The sequence below is a fragment of the Gossypium arboreum genome, chromosome 1 (genome assembly GCF_025698485.1).
Source record: "Gossypium arboreum isolate Shixiya-1 chromosome 1, ASM2569848v2, whole genome shotgun sequence".
NCBI lineage: Eukaryota > Viridiplantae > Streptophyta > Magnoliopsida > Malvales > Malvaceae > Gossypium > Gossypium arboreum.
Window position 1 is genome coordinate 60,990,301 of NC_069070.1, and position 20,229 is coordinate 61,010,529.

The 20,229-nt window shown below is 32.9% G+C and overlaps 1 long non-coding RNA gene across 1 annotated transcript; it reads right to left on the minus strand.

The window, feature by feature from the left end:
- Positions 1 to 274: 274 nt before the first annotated feature.
- Positions 275 to 2,570, minus strand: LOC128280413 (uncharacterized). The gene is made up of 4 exons (XR_008270578.1): positions 2,422 to 2,570; positions 1,180 to 1,250; positions 416 to 499; positions 275 to 334 (listed from the first exon to the last, which is right to left on the minus strand). It is a non-coding gene; the product is annotated as an uncharacterized LOC128280413 (long non-coding RNA).
- Between the last annotated feature and the right edge of the window lie 17,659 nt (positions 2,571 to 20,229).

Consider the following 20,229-nt stretch of genomic DNA (forward strand, 5'->3'; position numbering starts at 1 on the left):
ACAAAATAGTTCTGCTCGAAACACAACCAACAATTAAATCTATACAAAATCGCAACCCCAAATATTAATTTTTCCAAAATAATCATAATAAAACTATTATTGATTAGAATTTTGAAGTAAAACGTACCTTAATAATTTCAACAACCTGGTCTACTCCACTCTCACCAGCAAACGGAGGTTGGAGTCAAAAAAGTAGAATTTGTTAAGTAAGTTAAACCGAAAATGCATAGAAACAAGGAAAAAAATTTAGCAACGAAACATGTACCTAGAACAGATGTCAATGGTTGTGGTGTATTTAGTTGCACCAAATATTAATTCAGGTGCTCGATAGTACCTAGAACAAATGTAAGATTATAAGAGTAGCACCAAATATATTTAGTTTAAGAAAATATAAAAACTTTATCAATATCAGTACCAAATATTAATTCGAAGATTAAATGGCAGCTTCAGTTGAACCAATAGTTTCAGGAGGAGTAGGAAGCAGTAACTGGTGCTGAATCTGGTCCAAGCAGAAAGTGTTTTTTTTTAGTGAAGCAGCAATCAAAAGAAAAATCTGATATGCCTTTTTTATATGCCAAGAATTCCATTACTAAATCTCATGCTACAAGAATTGATTTAAGCTAATCTATTGTAACCCTTAGATAATTGCAGCCTCATCAAAGTACATTTAGTATAAACTCATCCTCGCAAAAAATAACTCTTTCAGTACTTGAAAACAAATCAGTTAGAGGTGAATAAAAAGCATAAAAATGCTCAAACTCAATTGTTGTGCTTCCAGATTTCCCTCAATCTTACGACTACATTGCTTATTTACAGGCTTACAAGACTTCAGCACCAAACAAGAAATAAATGAGATGAACATATTATTTCGTTCTTGATTTTTACCATATTAATTATCAATACGATACCCTTGAATTGTCACCAAAATAATTTTCAATTCATCACAATTTTAATCACCAAATACTCTTCAAATAATGTTTAGGCGAAAAATTCTCTATCTTATTAGCCATGACACTTTTTATATGCTTATCATAATCCATCAGAGTAGGTTTGACCTGTTAGGACTGTGTGCATTGAAGTCTTTACTGTCCTAAAATTACATCTTGAGAATTATCAGATAAATCGTTGTAATGTTGCTGTCAACTAAATTGAATGATATACTATGTCAGAATTGCCAACCTTTCAAAGCGGCGCAAATCACCTTATATGTATGGAAAGAGATGTGCCAACATATGCAACCATGCCGCAGCCTGTGCATAAACACATTTCATTTGTGAATATTTTGCAAAATGTTAAATCTATTAAATAAGTTTAGAGAAAATATGAAACACTTCATTGAAAGCTTGACTGAAATTATAAAAAAAAAGTTACTTCATTGAAATTATTAGTTTCAAATCTTACATTTTATTATTTTCAAATATGTAGTTTCTACATGCATACAAGCATGACAAAATTTCTACAAAAATAAATACTAAAAATAAGAGAAACAATAAAAAAATCATATGGATTATTATTGTTGTTTTTGGATATTATAGTATAAAAGCAGCCAATATGTTTATTATTTATTGTGTTTTTGGGGTTTTTTTTGTGTGTTTACAGTTGTAATTACCCTATTTGGCTAATACAAATATTGGACCCAATCCAGAAATGGACATAGTCCTTTCTGTCTTCCAGAATCCAACAAACCTGCATGCAACATACAACAAAGGTTCCATATGTATCTTACAAATTCCGATCTAACCATTTTTTTCCTTTTTTTCTTTTTGAATTGAAGCCATAATTGTTGATATTTTTATTTTAACAACTACCTCTCTTTCTTTTTATAATTTGGTTGACTTAATAAAAATGTCAATGTTATTTATATATTATAAAGGCACAGCTTGCCAATCTTCCATATATTGTCTCTAGTCTCTATCCCAGGCTTTGCATTTTTCATATGCTTTCCCTCCTATATCTGGACTCTTTTCGCTCCATTCAATATGCTTTATCTCCACCATTATTATTATCATTATTATTATTGTCTCTTGTATAATCTATATAATTATTCTTTCTTTGTAACTTAATGGCCATGATTCGCCTATAAGCAAATTCCAGTTATGGGGGATACTGCACAGGTTGGGAAAATCCCATCATTCAACAATCAAAATCAATGGAATTTGGTAAAATTAGGGTTAATAATCAGAGACCAATGGGCAACGGCGAATGGGGGAGATGAACAAGCAACTAGGGTTTTCTATGTTAAGATTTGAGAGTGAGGGTTTTTAATCTCTTATTTGAGTAAATCCCAAGCAATAATTCATTTATAACGATTAAAATTCTTTCCATGAATCAAAGTTTTATATACACAAACATATGTGTAATTATATTTTTTCTTTCCATGAATCCTTATGGCATGAATGATAATTAAAGGAAAATACTTACCGATTAGTGGCGGCAGAGGACGGCGACGCAGCAGAGGGGACACTCGACGGCACAGGGCGAAGGAGACGGAGGAGATGGGGAAATTGGGGATTTCAGAATTTAGGGAAATTGGGGATTTCAAAATTTAGGGAAATTGGGGATTTCAAAATCGGGGCAAAAAACCTGATGAAAGTGTTTAAGTTAAAAGTTTAATTTGTTTGTAAGGAAACGACGCCGTTAAAATCGAATTTGGGATGCAACTTTGCGGCGTTTATATAACAAACGCCACTAAAAGTTTAATTGCGTGTAGTGAAACAACGTCGTACAAGGCTAATAGGTAGTTCACTTTTGCAGCGTTTAACAAAAACGCCACTAAAACTTAGTTCCTTGACTCAAAACGGCGTCGCCGTTGGCAATTTGGTATTGAAATTTGAGGCGTTTATGGAAGCGCCACTAAAAATTTGTTGTGAAACGCAGTCGTTTAAGCCAAATGCTAATGTAATTTGGCGGCATTTTTCGGAAGCGCCACTAAATATAAATTGAAATTGCACCATTTTAGTGGAATAAAAAACATATTTGCGGTGTTTTAAGGCTAAACGCCACTAAATTTATTTCCCCTGTAATGAAACGGTGCCGTTTTTACAAATTTTATTACATTTTAGTGCCTTTCTTTGTTTATCATTTTTTTAAATCTAATATTTTAATATATCAAATGGTTTAGATTAAATATTTCTAAATATAAAAGCATTAATTCATATATATAAATTAATTAAATAAAAAACGATGTTAATTACATCAATAATTGCGTTAATATTTTACAATCATGTGCACGCTAAATCACTTTTCATGTATGCTTTTGAGATTTAACCATTTTGATATATATTCTTTTAAAACAATAATTTATATATATTTATCTTATAAATTAAAATCCAAAATTATATTCTAGTTAAACCCGAAAGCTTAAACCCTAAACTTAAAATCCTAAACCCTAAACTCTAAACACTAGCTAAACCTCAAACACCAAACCTCAACACCAAACCTCAAACCCCAAACTAATTAAACCTCCAGAACCATAGCCGTAACCCCTAAACCAACCATAAATCCTAGACCATAAAGCCCAAACTATAAACTCTAAAAATTGTTAACCCATGAACTTTAATAGTAAAACCCTAAGCCCTAAAACACAATAAACCCCAAAACTCAAACTCTAAAACATAAACCCATAACACAAAATAATAAAAATTATATCATAAACCCTAAAACACTAATTTAATCGTAGACATTAAACCTCAAATACATACCCCTAAACCTTAAAATAACATAATCTTTTTGTGGCGTTTTTAAAAAAACGGCGCCCTTTCTTTGTTTATCAATTTTTTTTAAATCTACTATTTTAATATATCAAATGGTTTAGATTAAATATTTTTAAATATTAAAGCATTAATTCATATATATAAATTAATTAAATAAAAAAATGATGTTAATTATAACAATAATTGCTTTAATATTTTACAATCATGTGCACGTTAAATCACTTTTCATGTATGCTTTTGAGATTTAACGCATTTTGATATATATTCTTTTAAAATAATAATTTATATATATTTATCTTATAAATTAAAATCCAAAATTATATCCTAAAACCGAAAGCTTAAACCCTAAACCCTAGCTAAACCTCAAACCCCAAAACCATACACCGTAACCCCTAAACCAATCATAAATTAATCCTAGACCATAAAGCCCAAACTATAAACTCTAAAAATCATTAACCCTAAATCTTAAAATAACATAACATTTTGCGGCGTTTTAGAACAAACGCCTCTAATTATGATATATTGCGGCGTTTTACATACAAATGCCACTAATGCCTCCATATAACGACGCCATTTTTCTCAACAATTTTGCGGCGTTTTAAGACAAACGCCGCTAATTATGATATATTGCGGCATTTTACATAAAAACGCCACTAATGCCCCTATATAACGACGCTGTTTTGCTCAACAATTTTGCAGCGTTTTATGACAACTGCCGCTAATGCTGATATATTGCGGCGTTTTATATAAAACGCCACTAGTGCATCTACAGCCACTGTTGCGGCATTTTCACAGAAGTGCCGCTAATTCTTATGTATTGCAGCGTTTTAGTAAAACGCCACTAAAGCCTCTATAGCTACGTCGTCGTTTCTCTCGAGACTTTTGCGGCGTTTTTATAAAAGTGCCGCTAATTCTGGTATATTGCGGCGTTTTCCTTGAAACGCCACTAATGCCTCTATGGCTCATTAGCATACGTCGTCGTTCTGTCAACACTTTTGCGGCGTTTCCTAAAAAATGCCGCTAATGCTCGATTATTTGCGGCGTTTGTTACATAAGCGCCACTATAGCTCTGACCTTTAGCGGCGTTTTCTTGCATGCGCCACTAATGTATAATTGTTGCGGCATTTTTTGTATAAATGCCGCTAAAAATGCCGCTTAAAGTCTGTTTTCTTGTAGTGATTATATATTCAAAACTCTATCGTTACACATTTTATGAATTTAATGACTTAATTGTAAGTTAACCTACTATAGGTTTATTAAATTAAAGGAATTTTATATGTTTAGTTTATTTAAATTTAAATAAATTAATAAAAGACATATTTCAATAGAAAAACAACAATTTTAAATTTAATTAAATTAATAGAAATTTCATATTTAAATTTTATTAATTTTAAAATAGACTAGTATCACGTTAACTCTCTTTTCAAATATTTATTACTTTAATTTAAATAAAATAATAAAATCAAATGTTTAAATAGGATTACTTTATCATTTTTAAAATTTTAAAGAATATTTTCATTTTTCACTTTTATTTTTCTAAGTTCATACTTATAAACATAGACAAACAGTTAGATAGATTCTATTTAGAAATTAGAAACTAAAATATAAATATATATTAAAAGTATGGATAAACATAAAATGATACTCAAAAATACATTAATATCGGTGCGTACCACTATCAAAACAAAAATAAAATGTTTAACAATACGGTATCGACAACGTTGATAAAATATTGAACTTTTATTATATCTTCAATTGATCCAATTGTTTAATTTTTCATACAAAATATCATCATGACATCGGTCATGATCCGTTGATCAGTAAGGTACTACCATTTTCTCGGGCTGCATCGAATCGTCGTCATGAGCATAATATCAAATATTATTCTTTCTGGATCAAATAGTATCGGGGTTGCGACCAAATGTTAAGTTCAAATATGGAGAAATCCACCTTCGAGAACCTTGATGGGTCAGTGGATGGCCAAAACAGACTATGAATATTCTGTTCATAATACTAAACATGATTCAAGGAAATGATAGCCATCGTGATACATAATTGATCTATCAAATCACCCTAACATTCATAAATAAAGTCATGGAAGAATAATTGATTTGTTGAATTTTTTTATTAAATTTAAGATTGAGTGGGTCATTTGTTCGAGCAATAAGGTGACTGGCGGCCTTGTACCTTCTCTTTTAACATGAAATATCCGAGGCAATATTCATAGACTTATAGTTTCTAATGCTTTTGAGATAGTGGCCTTTGATTTTTTTTTTTTGTTAAAAAAAATCATATGTAACATCATTAAACTATTCGGCTAATTTGTTTTCCCGGGATAAAATGACCAAAACTTTATTAAATTTAGCAAAAGTTATAAAGAGAATGAAAGCAACTTTCAACCTCTCTTACAATATGAGAGTTTGGTACCCAACTTATCTAATTAATAGACTCCTTTAATATCTCCATCTCAACTACTTTGAATCTATTTATTTCATAACATCATTTCTAAATTTGTACTTTTTAGAAATTAGTAAAAAATGTGGATATTCAACATTGATTTTTGCTGGACTCAAGAACCCGAAAGCACAAGGGAAAGGAATACATATGTTAACATTCGAATTCCCTTAAATATTAGATTTCAAAAGTGATGATATAAACTAATTGAATTAAAACTCAAAATCTTTTAGACATGAAAATCAAATATCAATAGGTCAACCATTTATGCATATCAACCAAAGGACAACCTGAAATTGATATCAAACACTTAAACTGCCAACTTTAGTGTCTTAAAAGAAGAAAAAGAAGTTTCAACGTCAAATTATGGTTTTCATCCCTGTACTACACGCAACTTGAGGATTTACCGTTATAAATCAGCTAATGTGAAATGTTTTTAAAAAGCTAAAACTTGAAATTTCCTATGTTATTTAAATGGTAAAATTATGGCTATGAAAATGGTTATTTTTCACTAATTTGTTATGTTAAAAATCATTTCATTCTCATTATTTGGATTATTTTAGAAGAAAAAGACCACATCAACCAACGAATGGAATTTTTTAATGTTATTAGTGATTTGGACTAAAATATAACATTAATAATAATGAAAAGATCAAATTATGTTAAATTAAAGTACATTAATTAAGTATATAAATTTATTTTAATAAAGGGACTAAAATCATAATTCGACCAATAACTTGCTTTCAAGCTGACATATGCTATCATTAAAAAAGAAAAAAGAAAAAAAAGCCGGTAAATGATCACACACCAAGAACAGAAAATATTGATATTTGATAGTCATTTCATCATTCTTAGAGGAATTCTTCCATGTGAGGTCAGCAGACACTATATTTAAGCAAAACTAGCAGTTTGGCACTGATAGGAGAATTGGATTTTCTTGAAGAAAACATCAACGAAAAACAACCTTCAGCTAAAAGTAATTCATACCCCAACTTTTATTGTAATCACCAATGCCATTACCACTCTATATGTTCTCTTTTATCTTCTTAGGAAATTGTTGCAGGAACCTTTCTGATTGGCAGAAAATTATGAAAACAGTTCCTTAAAACATTGGAGAAAATGGTCAATTGCATACAACATCATCTAGTCTCGCGTGTCTTCCTAGTTGTTATGCTTTATCCTTTTGTCCTTGTTAGTAAAGTAATACACTGTCGAGCTCAGGGACATAATCCGGTTAAGAGTTGCCAATTTTGGCTTTAACACTATTAAACCCGATCCCCCATTGGATTATAAAATTAATTATATGAACTTTAAATTTTTGAATCAGAAATGATCTGAATAAGTAACCAAAATTTGATCTAGATCAAATACAATAATTAAAATCAAATGATAAAGTCCAAATTAAACCAATTCAAACAATTAGATTAACAAACTTAAATTACTTAAATCTAAAATTTTGAAATTAACTTAAACTTAAAGTTATCTAAATTTTAAAACTCGAATTGAGGTAACTATAATCAACCAACTCACCCATCTAATCCGTTTAACACATTCATCAGCTGACTACTGTTTTGGATTGGAATATTAAAAAGATTTTCCAATAATTTACGAAAATTGAAGAATATTAACAAAAAGAATCATTCCCTCCCTATTTACTTTTCCAAACATAATTAAGTTGGTAATAGGTTGTAAATCTTTGTATCATAATTCACTCTACAATTGATCCTTTCCTTTTGATGGACAATCTTTTTTTATCAATAATCTTCACGTTTTCGAAGCCATGATCGAAAACGAGACAAAGGGTCAAATTTTGACAATTTTGATTCAAGGAAAAGCAACAGGAAATCCAAAAATGGTTAAAAAAGAAGAGAAGAGGGTAACGAAACAAGAACATGCATGTTTCCAGGTAAATAACTGGAAGAGGAATAATTAACGAAGGGAGAGAATGATGAAAAAAATATAATGTTCAATTATGATCCATTCATCAATAGTGCTTTCAATTTTGATTGTACAAATCAAAATATAATATTAAGAATGAATTACATTGGTAGCTATTCTGTTGTGCAGATTCTTTGTTCGAACGAGACAGTTAAATTAAGATAGTTTAGATGCAGTGAGTTTTTTATACATTTTTTAGTTTGATTATTTTAGTTGACTTTCTATCAGCAAATAGTCTATGATTTTTGCTTGACTTGGTTTTCAAACGGGAGAAGTTGATTAAATGCAAACTTTATCAATATCTTAAAAGGCTTTTGTCTTATTCTTACTTGGTGTTCAATCTAAGTCAAATTTGCTTGGATATGAAGATCTTGATTTCAAAATTCAAAAGGGAAAATTTTATGGATTATTTCATCAATTTAAAATGCTGAATTATCTCCTCAAATTACTTGGAGAAGTTATATATCTATCTCATCATATAACCAGACATCCTTGATGCTCATTGGAGGAACCTTAAGAGTGCTTTGTTTTTTTAGCTATATTTATTGTTTTCATCTTGTATTAGTTGTGCATTATTGCACTCTAGTTTTTAGATATTCTTTGGAGAGGAAACATTGTTTATAAGTGGAACGTTTGGGGGTGAGTGATTGTAACATTGAGTTTTTTTGTTGGGATTGCAATTATTCCACAATATAAGGGTAGATTGGAATTTAGTCAATAAATTATTAGATCTACTGTTGAATAAATCATTTATTGAGCAAGACAGCACAAAGTAAGATTGCTATTCGAACTGCATTAACAAATCCAATGTGCAACTTTATTGTTTTGCTTTACTCTCTTATGATTTTTGTGTTAATTTGTTAAGTTCTAGTTTGTGTTGGAACATCAAATTGGGGCATTAGTTTGAACATGTAGCAAACAGAAGCTTTCTAGTTGATATCAGAGCCGACTTCAAACATACATGAAGAAGATCATGTGTATGATTTGCAACCATGGAGTCTATTAAGGTAGACAACTCCATTTCTTGGGTCGCATTGCGTGTTGGCTCATCGAATTATGTGTATTAGAAAGCTTATATGAAGGCTTTTATCATGTCTATTGATAAAGCTATATAGGAAGTTGTTGAAGATGGATGGACTCTACCAATAGTTACTGATGCTTATAAGAACACTTATTTCAAAGAGAAAAATAATTATACTCCTAATGAAAACAAGGGCATGTCATCGATGCTCGAAAGCTTTGTATGTTATTTTCAGTGGTGTTGACATGGAATAATTCAAAGTCATCTCCATGTATGAGTTAGCTAAGTAGGCCTAGATCATTATTCAAAATCAGCATGAAGGGAATGCAACTATGTGAATGTCTAAACTGCAAATTTAACTACCAAGTTTGAAAAAAATGGGAAAATATTTTTAAATTCTATGCTAGGCTATGTGGGATTGCTAATGAAACTTGTAACACCCTATACCAGACCCAATCATCAAGTTTGGGTACCAAGTGTCACAAATAAATTGAATATCTTAACAAAATTTCTAACCTAATTCACATGCAAACTTGGATAATACTAAATTATACATATATTACTACTATTCAACATTTACTCAACACTATGGATAACAACAAATTTTAAATTTTAAATTTGATTAATATTCTACACCAAGCGGTACTGATTTCTTATAGTCATTCTCCCTCATTAACCATGGACAATTATTTACTGATTGTAACTTAAGACTTTACTGTAATTACACTAGTTAATCCCCGAGTCATGGCCTCTAAGGGAGCCCTTCTATATGCGTGAAATAGCTACCATGCCCTTAGCGTGAACTTGACAGTGTTTGGCTTGACCCTCTATGTGACACTTGAATCAATCCCTGTCCCTACATACAAGGCAATACAATCGTAAGTTCAGATGAACTTAGTGAGATTTTGTACAGCAAAATCAAGGATTCTCAATTTTTGGGTAAATAAGATTAAGAGCACAGGATTAAAACTCCCGGACAAAACTTAGGTGATTTCATTGTATAACTAGCATAGTTGACATTCATGTGTCAACTGGACCAATTGTTGTCAGATATTTCAGTCGATTGATCAAAGACATACTTTTTCAAGTAACCCCGGTCGAGGGCTCAACCTTGTCTAACTCCAGCTTCGACTCCCATATTACCTTTCTGGCTCATCTCATCAAAATACCATACACGTGAATATGCAATTTGATGACTACTTTTGGTGAACAATTAGATATCTCGCCTCTCGTGTGAATTATTGCCCTAATCCTTTCATTCCATTCCAAACTTAAATATAGACTTTTCTTTTATAATACCCTGAAAATTTCCTTCCTATGACTTAGCCTCTACTTGAACCCTTCTTCTAAAGAAGACTCTTGTTGTCTTGAACTTGAAATTTAACTGGTACATAAACACCCCGTTCTTTGTAGTCTTGAACTCGTAAAATAATCTCGTAGGACTTTCCCACATCAGACTATTCTATTGAGATACTCATAGCAACAAATAGTTCTTGGCAAACTACCTCTTTCTTAGGTTTCCTTTGGCGGCTTCTGCATTTGATTGTCCTAAGTTGACTTCCTCACGATATATAGTCTTGATGGACTTCTGATTCTTTCATTATTTCTTGGTGGACTTCCCTTTTAAAAGAGTCTTAGGTTGACTTCCACTTTTCTGGTGACCTCCTTTTCAACATCACTTAAGATTTTAAATTTAGTAAACAATTCTATAGGCACTTAGCTTGTAACACCCCGAACCCGAGACCATCGCCGGTGTCGGACACGAGGGGTTAACGAGACAAATCCTCTTAAAGTACCGACCAATTTGGCATTTCCGGACAGGCTGGAAAACTGCGTCACTGTCGCCTTAAAAATCATATCTCGAGTTTCAAAACTCGGAAACTGATTCCGTAAATTTTCCCTGAATTTAGACTCATATATCCATCCATGGATTTATTTCTAGAATTTTTGGTCGGGCCAATTGGTACAGTTTATTAGTTAAAGTCACCCATGTTACAGGGGTCGACTACACTGACCTTCGCACGTTACAACTTGAATATCTCTCTGTACAGGGCTTTAATACTGGTGGCGTTTGTTTCTAATGAAACTAGACTCAAAATGGAATCTGCACATATAAGGCATGACTTATAATTATTTCTAGATAATTTATAGTAAATTTTCAAAGTCGCGACAGGGGACCCAGAAACCGTTCTGGCCCTGTCTTACGAAATCTCGAATATCTCTTAAAATATGCCTCATATGGTCGTTTCGTTTCATCCATATGAAAATAGATTCATCAAGGTTCAATTTCATAATTTATTCACTATTTAATTCTACTTATACTATTTTTAGTGATTTTTCCATCTCACCTCGCTGCTGCTGGCAGCATCTGTTACTAAAGCAAACAATGACTATTTCATAATTCTTCCATGGCCAACTATTTCATCATACGTAATGCAACTATGGCCACCTTATCAAAATTAAGGTTTCTAAGGCTCGTGACCATAGGTTTTAGAATCACACTCAACCGACCACATAGGCCATTTTCGCATGGCTTAAAGTTTACAACCCACAATTCAACAAAACAAAATAGCCTATACATGCCAAACGTTCTCCTAGTTCAACTACGAAGACAATACCAAAAGATTTCCAGCCGGTGTGATGACTTCAACGACGGTTCCGAGCACGCAAACGATACGAGTCCAAGAGACCTAAAATGGGTGACAAGAAAACACCGAGTGAGTTTATAACTCAGTAAGTCATAAGCATTCATCAACCAACCATTAATAAAATTATCACAACATGAAACGATAAACGAGGCTAGGTACTCCATCCATATCGAAACTATACTATAATTCCTCGGACCTTCGGTTCAATCTCATACCAAGTCATACATCCACATTTCATATTCTATACAATAAGATATTTGAGGCATTTTCACACACCAACTCATTTTCACCACAATCATACAATTGCAATCATCACATAGATTTAAAGCTTACCAAGCTCAACCCCGAGCATGAACATATTGCCTATTTGTCATGAGCTCAAGGTACTTACCGATCCGCTGTCCGGATTAACTCGGTAATGTCGCACACTCAGTGCCAATTGTAATGCAAGAGCATATAGTGAATCCGCACACTTAGTGCTATATACATTCAGCTCGCACACTTAGTGCTATATAATCAAACTCGCACACTTAGTGCTGTACAATTTAAACCCGCACACTTAGTGCCAATCTTGTCACCGTGTCCATTTATACCCGCACACTTAGTGCCGAGACGAATACCTTATGCATTTTGCTGCCTTTATACATTCAACAATGGCATCATTCCATACACATACATTTCCATTTACACATCAACTCATTTAAACACATTTGCATATATATTATGATCATTCAAATCAACACCAAATATATGCTTAATGACTTACCTCGTGTTGGGTAAAATAGTTCCAAGTCGGCTACTCGATGACCTTCGTCTTCCCTTGCTTGATTCTCCTTCTTTAACTCCTTGAGCTTAATCAATAAATCACTAGTTTAACCATCTTGCTAAACATTCATAATTCAACTACACATGCATATGTATGCTTGTATATTCGGCAACCATTCTTACTAATCGCCCATTTGGTCGATTATACACCTAACCGAATATGCACCAAAAACTTGATTCAACATTACCTACATACTCACTTTAATGGCGAATATATATATATATGTACAATGTCAACTAACATCTTTTAATCACCTAATTTCATCTCATGAACATTTCATCAAATTTTCCCAATCTAGCATATATTTTCACATCCATTTGTAACATCATGTACAAACACATATACACATATATCAAAACACAAATTTTTACCTATCATGCAACAAGCATAAATCGCACTTATGAGCATGCCATGGCGAATACATCCCACACCATCCCCTTTCAATTTTTGGTCATGGTTAAACAAAGAAAACTCCATGTCTTACTCAAGAATGCTAAAAGAAATTTCAAGAGTAGTCAATCCATCATTACATGCATCATCAACAAGCTTCACATTTAGCATGCAATGGCTTTAACACAATATCAACCTTGGCCAAATACCATTTCCATGGCATAACAAGGATTTGAACCATGGGCTAACATGAACATCAAGTTAGCAACTAAAACATGCATGAATCTCATGACACAACCTCAAACATACCTTAATCTTGACACAAGTATGACCAAATCTCCTTCTAGTTCTCTTCTAAACCAAGCATGAAGCAAAAATCCTTCCTTTTCCCTTAGTATTTTCGCCAAGATTTGAGAATGGATGAACAAATTTTTCTCCTTTCTTTTCCTCTACTCACGGCAACAAGGGGGCATCCATGCTCATTTTCATTTTTTTTTTCATTTCTTTATTTTTTCTACATGATCCACTAACTAAACATGTTGGAAACATGTTCCCTTGCCCATATTCTTGTCATGGCCGGCCACTCTTCCCTTTTTTTGGGCAAATTGACATGCAAAACCACTCTTTTGCATGCATGTACTATTAGACCATTGTAAGATTAGCCTATCACCTTTCAACAATGTTTCATACAAGTCCATTTTAATAAATTCACATAGAAATGATCAAATTAATGCATGAAACTTTCACACATGCATTTACTAACATCATAAACATAGAATATAACTTTTAATTACTTATAAGACTCGGTTTAGTGGTCCCGAAACCACTTTCCGACTAGGGTCAAATTAGGGATGTCACATAGCTAATGATGGTTCTACACCAACTATAGCAGACTGATAACTCTTGAAAAGAGTTATATTTCAGGCCTCTAAACTTGGTTAATTGTTTGTACTTGAGTAAATTTAGTTTCATTTTGGGAAGTTATATTAGTATTTTTATAACATTGCATCATGAAGCTTAGATTGTGCTTTCAATGTCACTATATGTTACTTTTACTTGTGGGAGGAAAGGAATTGTATGTTGTTTATAATAGGTGCAGAAAGGAGGAAAAGAAGTGAATTAGTGAAGTTTTGTCATGAAAAAAGGTTGGATAGATTGTCAGTACAAATGCCATGGCAATTCCAGAAAGATGTTGACTCATCAGTTAATCCATGCCATTCCCAGCCAGCTCTACTTGCACCAGAAATATCCACATGAAAAAAAGAGAGAAAGGAGTGTGTGCTGAGAGAGGGACTTGTCCTATAAAAAAAAGAACGAGAAAGAGAAAGGAAAGTGGTTTTTCCTCACACAATTTCTCATAGGAGATCCAAAGACCCAAAGGAAGAGGGTAGAAGCTGAGGAACAAAATAGCAACAAAAGGAAGAAGGAGAAGCATTCAACCTTGGGCTTCACAAGTACTGCAGCACTAAAGTTGAGGGCTGGATTGGAGAAAGATTCCTAAAGTTCTTCCTTCATCATCTTAATTGATTCCATGAATTTTAACTGTGGAAATATGTTGTTGAATGATACTTTCATTTTGGATTTTAATTTCCAACTCATGATCTAATCTCATCAAGTTGGGATTACTAGATGAATCTTTAGTTCCTTTAATGACCAAAGCATTATTCTGATTTGATTTACGGTTTCATTCAATTTGTGCTATTATAGAACATATGCATGCAATCTTTAGACATAGATGAATGTATGTTATGTTCATAAACTTGATTTAATTCTGAAAAGGTTAGATGAGTTGGATTGTGATCGAATGATACAAACGAGTATTTGACAGAATACTTGTAACATCTCGATTTAAGGTCTAGTCAAAATAATAGTTTCGCGACCACAAATCTGACATAAGAAAATTTATTTTTATTATATTTTTATGGTCTACAATTTCACGGGATGATTTCGTGAAAATTTTGTTCGAAAATTTTGACGTTTGGGCACTCAATTTGGTCAAAAAGTCTAAATTGTAAAAAGTACAAAACTTGAGTTCTAGAAGCTAGAGGTGTCTAATTGTTATGAAATTTTAAGTTGGATGTCCTTATATGGTAATTATACCATTGTTTAATTTTTTTGGACAAAAATGGACATGAAATAGGTAAAATAGAATATTTTTAAGTTAGGGGCATTTTGGTCATTTAGTAATTAAAATGAATTAAAAACAAAACTAAAAGCCAATTTTTTTCCATCTTCAAGTTATGGCTGAAACTTGCATGGAGAAACCATGGTTAGGGTTTTCCAAGCTTCCAAACTCGATTGTAAGTCTGTTCTTGCCCCATTTTTAATGATTTTTACGTTTTTAAAATCCTCGTAATAAGATCTAGCTATTTTTACCATTTATTTGATCTAGGGTTGATGTTTAAAAATTTAAACATGTTTTACATGTGTGTATTTTGATGTTTAAGGGAGGAATACGAATGTTTTTTGTGTGTTAAATGACTTTTACTAAGTAGTTTTCGGTGAAAACGCTAAAAATGACTAATTTGTAAAAGTTATAAAATTTGTCATAAAAGTGCGATTTAGTGGAAATTGTGGGCTGCTATAGTTATGAAAATGATTTGGCTAGGCTTAAAGTAAAAAGAAATTGAATAAATTTCTTTTTACGAGCCTAGGGGAAAAAATGTAAAAATGATAAAGTTTAAGGGCAAAAATGTAATTTTGCCACAAATGATTTTTGGGTCACAATGAATAATGTGACTAATTAGTAAGATAAATGTGGTTTATAGATCAAGAAAATCGAGATTCAGACTTAGATCGGGGAAAAATAAGTATCTGACGGTTGTCTTTTTTCACCATTTTTGGTAACGGGGTAAGTTCGTGCGATAACAATAATACAATGTTATACTTGAATGTTAATGCTTGATATTACATGAACTGTAACTACATGTGTAAATAATGTGACAATATAATATATTTTGATGTATTGATATTATGTGATAAATATTTTATTTTCATTATGTATGTTATACCTAATAGTGGTTATGAAAGTATGAATGATATTATGTTCGTTATCCACGACATCACAAGCAAGTGCAATAGAGATGTTATGTGCATGTGAGGAAGAATCCCATTTGAACCTTAGGAATAGTTTAGGATACAAGTGATATGTCACTAGAAAATTATATGATTTGAAATCATTGAGTTGGTTTGAGCTCATGATATATGTGACATCTGAACTCATTGAGTTGGTCTGATTTCGTGATGTATGTGACACATGTAATTTTGGTTCCAGGTGCTGGTCTTGTGCGTCCTACCAGTGGCTGGGTAGTCCTGAGAGTGTCGGATACCCAATAGCTTGTGTGAGCAGCCCGTGTAGTTACACCCTAATCGACAGCTTGTGTGAGAAGGCCCGTGAGTAGCTCGATGACGAGCGTTACATGATATGGGGTAGCTTTGGCTACGTATGTATATGTGGCACTTAAGTGCAAGGTTTCCATGTATCCAATGGTATTCCAAGTGTTCAACAAGTAGTTCAAAGAATGATTTGATGATAGTCTGAAAAGGGTATGTCAAATTCAAGAATGAATATGTGAAAAATGTTGAAAGGGTACAGGTATGTACGCTAAGCTTATGGTTATTGAGATTTTGAAATGTCGACACCTCGGTGAGCTAAGATGTATGAATTATGATTATGAATTTTGTTGCAATATCATGCTAACTTACATTGTGTAATTGAACATGGAACCCATGAAATGGTGTGTTCATGATTAGTTGAAAATGAACTTATGATAGTTATCATTATATTGCACTAACACAGTTTTGGACAGCAGTAGTAGTCCGACTTTGAAAATCCACCAAAAATAGTGGAAATCAAATTAGTGACTAAATAAAATATGAAATTAGATCTTATTGAGTCTATTTTAACATCGAAGCAACTTTGTAAGAAAAATAATTTCATAATATGAGATATTTGAATTTTTGTAAGACAAGGTCAGAATGATTTTAGATTCCCTTGTTCTGACTTTGGAAAATCACTAAAAATTGTACAAAAATAATTATTCATTAGAATTTATATGAATAAATTCTTAATTAGTCTATTTTCAATACAAATATACAAAAACATCATCCGAATCCCGTATTAAGATATAATTAAGTTTTAGTAAAGAAAGTCAAAGCTGTCAAACAACAGAACAGGGGTAAATTTGAAGAATAAACTGTACTTATTGGCTAATCCATAAATTCTAAAAATTTCATTCTAGAAAGATATATGAATCTAGTTTCAAATTCTTTTAATGGATCTTAATTTAGAATTCTGTAGCTCCATCTATAAATAATTGAGTGACCATGACTCGAGTGGATAGCTTGTCATGAATATAAGTAAAAAAGTGCAAATACGATTGTATTACTTTGAGATCATGTTGTGAGAATTGGTAGAAGCGTGTTAATAAAATGCTTATTATTTTCATACGGACTAGACTTACTATGCTTTAAAGCTTACTCCCCTTATTCTCCCATCTCGTATAGGTTAATTTAGCTAGCTTGGGTTGGAGATCGTCGGAGATGCTATCACACTATCAAGCTATCATGTTAGGTATAAGTGAATGGAAACCCCTTTAAGTTTATGGCATGCATAGGGACTTGGTTATTTTCTGTATGAGTCATTATGAATTGATTAAATATATTGGCTTGTGAAGGCTAAAGGTTGGATGTAATTTGTAGCCATGCAAATTGGCTATATTGGCTAACTGGTTGTAAGCCCATATAATTATGCATGTGCATATGGCAATGTTTTGTGATGTGATTTATATTTGCTTGATATATATAATGGATATGAATTTATTCATATGTTAATGCCTTTTAAGTGTGAATTCAGCATGAAGTGATATGGTAAGGCATGATGTTATAATGCATGATAGATGATGGTGGGAAGATGATATGTTATTGTCTGCTGGTAGTTTATTTATGCCATGAAATGTACTATTGTAGTTGTGTTTAAGTGTGTGCAAATAAAGGTGACAAATGGCTTGGTAAATAGCCATTTTTTCAGCCACACGGGCAGAGACACGACCGTGTGTCTCAGTCGTGTGGAAGACACAGCCTAGCACATGGGCTAGTGACTTGGCCGTGTGACCCTTATTTGTTGATGACATCATAAAAAGAGAGTTACACGGGCTGAGGACACGGGTGTGTCCAAAGCCACACAACGGCGAGTGACTCTCCAAAGATGGAAAATTTCTTAAGTGTTGTAAAATTTTTAGAAATTCTCGGTTTAATCCCGAATCACCTTCGGTGTATGTTTTGGGCCTCATAGGCCTGTATAAGGGACAATGTACGTGTGTTTGATTCACTTTAAATTGAATGAAATTTTATGGCCCAATTTTATGAAATTGTGTATGTTTAAGTCCGGTAATGCCTTGTATCCTATCCCGGCCTCGGGTTCGGGTAAGAGGTTTTACAATACTCGTAGCACTCTAGATATAGAACTGCGCTTTGTACAGAGAAAGACGAAAACAATGCTAGGTACCCTTATTAAGGTTTGTAGACATGCAAAGCCTTAGGTAAGGTAGCTTGAAGTTTGACTCTCGAAAGAAGCAAACTACCTTACATTTAACCTGAGTAGTAAATTGGTTAAGATTTTTCCATGGCATTATTGTGTTATGAAGAAAGAATCTTAGTAATCCTAGCTTTCCCATTCAACAGTGTAGATTCTCTCAACTTTCTTTTTTATATCTTTGCCACAACATTTTAAGATAGTTATTTGATTTGAATAGGGCATACATGATTCTTACTCTGGAAATTGTTATTTTGTTTTGCCGAAACCTGGTTCATATATTTTATAGTAATAACTTAGCCGAATTAATCCTATTCGATCTTTGAAGAGACAATCTTACTTACTACTTTATTACTTGATTCAACGTGTATACTTGCACATTCGCATATTATATTCACATAGGACACAAGCTCTTGATGGTGATACTTATTAGAAATACCTGGAAGGAAGTACCCCTTCCTTTCATGTGTTCCACATTTAAACGCTTCCATCGTTCCTCCTATCTTTGCATGTTGACGTATCCTCTATTTAGCACACCCACTCGTGTTTTCAAATGCACCCTATTCATTTTGTCAAACTACTTATTGCGTGAGACATACAACATCCTCCCTTTTTATGCCCTGATAAGCTTCTCTATTCACTATCCTGGCAGACTCCATCCTTGTCATATTGTATACCTATTTTCCACTAGATCATTCCATGGTTAACCATGGAATTTCGATTCTAAAGAATTAATAAACACCTTTTGAGGTGTTGCCCTGAAAGACCTATATACCGTTTACATAGTGTCACCCCGAAGGATCAGTCACAGTGTCACCCCCGAAAGACCAATTGTTATTTGTTCCACTATGCCAATAAACTCCCCTGAATCCCATAACAATCCACCCATTCTTCCATTATGCCAAATTTTCCTATCTTTTCTACCCCGTCAAGTAACTCCCTCCATACTTTGCTTATAACACACATGCATTTCACTCAAATCATCATAGTTTTTACCATAACATTCAATATGTCATTTATCAATACATCAACACACAACCACAGTTGGCATCCATAATACACACTTGCAAACACCCAGATATTTACCCAACTTTATGCATGCAAAGCATACTCATTCACCAATTACACATAGCCATGGTATTCAGATTGAACTCATAGCAAACTCATGAATAGAACATTCTAACTCATCAACAACATTCACCCAAATGGAGTACAGAAACTCACCTTAAATCCTTCATCCTCACCAGCTTAGCTTGTCCAAACGCCAGAGCCTCCTTCTTCCTGGCAGTAAAGCATGTCAACCATATATGCCTATTAAACCAATGGTATTCCCTAGAATCCATTATAATACAGAAACCTTTTAGGAATCCTTACTTCTTTCTTCCCCTAATTCACAAATGTATAGCTTAGGATATTACCAACTTACTAGATTCTTTACTTTCCCATCTTGAGTCTCGCATTCACTGCCCCATGCATTGCTTTCTTTAACTTTCTCTTCTTTAAGGAAACCGAAGAAAATGATGTAGATAAGAAGAAAATCATAGACAAAATTGAAAAGAATTACTTTTGTAGAAATAACCCCTCTCACACATGTATATATGTACCCCTTTGCATAGTCTATATAGTCCAAAACAACCGTCTGTAACTAATAATTCTATCTCCCATTAAGGAACCAGTCAGTTCCAACCCAATTGAACCAGAAGTAC